This window comes from Galeopterus variegatus, unplaced genomic scaffold (assembly GCF_000696425.1).
Source record: "Galeopterus variegatus unplaced genomic scaffold, G_variegatus-3.0.2 Scaffold11868, whole genome shotgun sequence".
Taxonomy (NCBI): domain Eukaryota; kingdom Metazoa; phylum Chordata; class Mammalia; order Dermoptera; family Cynocephalidae; genus Galeopterus; species Galeopterus variegatus.
Genome location: NW_007737979.1, coordinates 1 through 4831, shown reverse-complemented (window position 1 = coordinate 4831; position 4831 = coordinate 1). Strand labels below are relative to the sequence as shown.

The following is a 4831-nucleotide window of genomic DNA, read 5'->3' as shown; positions in this document are numbered from 1 at the left end:
TTGCCATATCACACGGGTTTTAGTATGATGTACCTTTACTTTCATTTTTTTCAGGACATTTTTTTTATTTCCTGCTAAATTTCTTCTTTGACCCATTGGTCATTCAGGAGTTGTTATTTAATTTCCATGCATTCACATAGTTTCCAAAGTTTCACTTGCTATTGATTTCTAGTTTTATTCTGTTGTGGTCTGAAAAGATACTTGAAGTTATTTCAATTTTTTAAAATTTGTTGAGACTTGACCTGTGTCCTTAACATGTGGTCTATCCTGGAGAATGTTCCATGTGCTGATGAGAATGTATACTTTGTAGTTGTTGGATGAAATGCTCCGTGGATGTCCGTCAAATCCAACTGGTCTAAAGTGCAGTTGAAATCCAATGTTTCTCTTATAGCAATTTTATTCATAATTGCCAAAACTTGAATGCAACCAAAATTTCCTTCAGTAGGTGAATGGATAAATAAACTGTGCTACATTCAGGCAATGGAATATTTTATTATTCAGTGCTAAAAGAAATGAGCTGTCAGGCTATGAAAAGACATGGAGGAAACTTAAGTGCATATTACTAAGTGAAAGAAGCCAATCTGAAAAGGATAAACACTGTGTGATTCTAACATTCTTGAATAGGAAGAACTATGGAGACTAAAAAGATGCATGGTTTCCAGAGGTTGGGGGAGATAGGCATGAATGACATCATAATGGTGGTGATGTCACAATGGAGGTGATATCACACAAACAGTTATGTCATAATGGTGGCAATGTCACAATTGTGATGATATTGGAATTATGCTGACATCACAGTCGTGGTAATGTCACAATGTAGTGATGACAGATAGGTGATAATATCACCATGGTGGTGATTTCACAATTGTGATGATATTAGAATTATGGTGATGTCAGAATTGTGGAGATGTCCAAAGTGTGGTGATGTCACTATTGCCGTGATGTCACAATGGCTATGATGTCACTATGGAGGTGACATCAGAATACCCATGATGACACAATGGTGATGATGTCATAGTGGAAGAGATGTCACAATGGTGGAAATTTCACAATTGTGATGCTATTAGAATTATGTTGATGTCACAATCGTTGTGATGTCACGTCACAATTGTGGTGATGTCATAATGGAAGAGATATCACAGAGGTGGTGATGGCACAATGGTGATGATATCAGAATTGTGATATCAGAACTGAAATCAGATTGCTGGTGACATAATGGTGGTGATATCATAATTTTGAACATATTAGAATTCTGGTGATGTCTGAATTGTGGTGATATCACAATGGTGGAGATGTCACTATTGTGCTGACGTCACAATATTGGTTACTGTTAAGACTGGGAAGTATTTGCCTCTTGGGGAGTGGTTAAGTTGTCAGCAGTTCCTGGGCCCTCCGATACTACTGCATTGTTGATTGTGTGTCTGCAGAGCATTTGCCTGTTCCCAGGAGCTATTTGTTTCAGTCCAGGCCTCTTGGACTGGTCATTGTTTCCTTCATCAGCAGCCTGAGATCTCCTTTAGTCTTACAGGTTATTCTGTTTCACTGTGTCTCTTTGCCTCTCTGGCTCATGCAAAGAACCTTGAGTAAAACGGGGGATACTTCTAGCTCTTTCCATAACCTCCCTTGAAGTCATTCCCTTAAACTGACCAACTGAGTAAACAAAGTAAAACTGCCCTGTAAAAGGTTCACTTGGTTAATCATACATTTTTGACTTCCATTTTTTTCTGATCTTAACAGTAACGTACTTCTCATGATCTGTTTTGTTAACAAGGCAACACAGCTTGGTACTACCCGAAGTAATTCTATTATTTTTGAATTCTGTTCAGCACAGTCTATAGCTGTGCACTGCCTCTTGTTCAGGATGTAAACGGATGCTCTGAGAAGTAGAAGCAGCTCTACCACAAAGACATGCTTTTCTATCACAGCCTCATGCAGTACTGTGTTGCCCTTATTGTTAGAAGCATTAATGGAGGTCCCAATGCTGCAACAACAGAGGCATGACATCATGATGGCCACTGGAACAGGCATAAATGAGGGGTGTGCTTCCATTTATATCCTTTTTATTGGGTTTTGCATTAGAATTTAATAGATATTTCACCACCTGAAAGTGGCCTTTCTGGTAGGCCAGATGAAGGAGGACGGCATGGTTTGCATTTCTGGCACTGGCACTGGCACCATGCTTCAACAGGAGGAGGACAAGGCCTGCCCAACCATGCAGGGCAGCAACATGCAGCGGGGAAGAGCCATCCTGTGCTGGTCACTTTCACACCAAGCCCACTGGCGAGAATCTTTGCCAGCTTCTTTTGAGCTGGAGCACATTTGCGGCACTGGCACCAGGGGTGACAAAATTCCAGATCCATGGCACTAACAACACCCTCCCCTTCATCCAGGTCCTCCTCTGTCCATTCCAAAAAGTAATGCACCATTTCTAGATCTCCATCAGCAACTGCTCTTAAAAGTTTTTCTACCTCTCTGTAGTCCTTCTTTGTCTCCTGTTGTCTAGAGCTTGCCAACATGGAGGAGAAGCTGGAGGTGGAGGACCCCTAGCTGATGGAATCCACAGAGTGCTAAGGGAACTGCATGGGGACCTCAGAAGACTTCTGCCTCTTTTCAAAGGACAGATGATGGCTTCCATTATAGACAGAATCTTTGAGTTTAATGGACACTTGAGTGGCATTTCTTTCAGTCTGTTCTGGATTTCTATGAATGCTCCATTTTGTAGCAACATCTCTATGATACCCTGGTAATCCCAATGTACAGCTGTGTGTTGGGGGGTGTCTCCTTTCTTGTTACCAATACCTAGTCTGCATGACCACACATCAGAGTAGACCAAGGCCCTCACACAGTCTTTGTGGCCATAGGTGCAGTCCAGGAGGTGTTGCCATCATTATCCTGCACTTTGGTGCTTTCCCTGGAGTGCAGCAGCAGCAGCATCACACTCTAATAACCCTTCGGACACACCACATGAAGGGGAGTCGACCCGTGATAGTCCATGGCATTCACCACAGTGCCCCCCGAAACCAGGAGATCAAAGAGGGATGCCTGCCCACAGAGAGCAGCCATGTGAAGAGGTGTATGACCCCTGTCATCTCTGGAGAATGGGGCGACAACTGAGGGATTGTTCAACCTTCCAGAGAAGAGTTTCTCACAGTCATCACAGAAGCATAGAGGGTGACACATCTTTTGGACAACATCTTTATCGTGGTCACCTTGGCTCAGAAATCTTTCCACTTCTTTCTAGTTACCTGATGCAATATGCTTAAGTAGGCAGTCAATGGGACTCGAAGTCATCTGAGACAGTAGGCTCATTCTGTGCTTAAGGAAGAGTCTGTCACCAAATCCCTCAGACTCAGGCAGTTTAATGGAGAGGCTTCCTTGCTGAATATATTTAATCACAGCATCAATTGAGGTCAGGCAGTATCCCAATTTGTCTTTTGCTGTGCTGCTAAATCTGAAGCTTTTGATATAACTCAAATTTGCCATCCAATTAGAGGTCTCTTTGTTCACAAGCAAATGTAACAGGCCTGACAGCAGATCATCAACACACATACTCTCCAAGTTAACTCTAGTAGACTGTAATTAGCTGCACCACCTTTCATAAACAGACCAGTTTCTGTTGTGGGGAGGTGCTTTTGTTCAGCTGAGCCAGATTTCTCTTTGCATGAGGTATGTTGAAGCTGAATTCAGGTTTCATACCAGTATCTTTCTGCTGTAGATCTTGAAGGCTTCTTGTGATTTTGTTAAAGACAGCATCCTTGCTCGCTTCCATGGTCTCCACGTATTTAAAGATCAGATCGTAAATCTCATCATGTACATAACATCTCTACTGCCTGCTTCATCAGGCACATCTGGGCCTCCAGCTTGGCAAGTATTTTCAGGTGAGAGTCCCTTAGACGCTGCTGGAGGCACTTGGTATAGAAAGCATTCACTAAGTCTGTGTGGTGACAGAGGCTCTTTCTTTCACATTCTCAGAATGTTCAATGGAAAGAGGAGATGTTTCTGTGAAATCTCTCAGAATGTCTTCCCCAAAATTCTCTCATATCTTTAATGGTTTTCAGGGAAAAGGGATCAGAGGGTGCTGAAGGCTCTTCTGAACTCTCTTTTCCAAAGGATGAGCTATACACAGAATGCTGAAACTTCCTTCCTTTTTTTATTGTAGAAAGTTCCTTCAAAAAGAATGGGCACTGAGAGAAGACAGGCAGAACCAGCTACTAATTTAATCCTGTTTCCTTGTATAAAGACATCCTTTCCATTTAAGGTCTGAAAATGCTCTTCCACAGGTATCAAAATATAGGACTCAAATTGACAAACTGAATGCTACTAAACAGGCTTCCTTTACAAGGCACTAAGACTGAACAGGTAACATACTTTCACTCTCAGCCCATCTTGGGGTGGTAGTGGTATTTCCTGGGTCCCCTACCCAAACCTAATTGTCCACCGCCCTTGCACCCCAACTTATTTCCCAAGGCAAGTATTACTCTGATACCAAAACCAAAGACAGTACAAAAGAGAAAACTGCAGGCCAGTATGTATTGTGAACTTTGATTAAAAAATGTTCAAAAAAGACGGGTCTGGAGCGGGCGTGCCAGGAGACAGCGTGACCCTGAGAAGTGTGCGCTGTGATACCAGAGTACTATTTGCATTTCCAAGAGCAACAAAAAACGAATAAATCTTTCAACAACGAACCTACAACGACAAACAAGCAACAACAGGATCGAGGATTTAGGGCTGACACAAAAGAAAACTCCTGAGAGCGCCCAAGCCCTGCCACGGGTTCAAGCGAGCAGCCCGAGACAACAAAGGCCAAGTAAGTCAGCAGAGACGACACAGA

At 42.7% G+C, this 4831-nt stretch overlaps 1 pseudogene; it reads right to left on the bottom strand.

Annotated features, from left to right (window-relative positions):
- Window positions 1-1330: 1330 nt before the first annotated feature.
- Window positions 1331-4351, bottom strand: LOC103610835 (annotated as a pseudogene).
- Window positions 4352-4831: the final 480 nt, after the last annotated feature.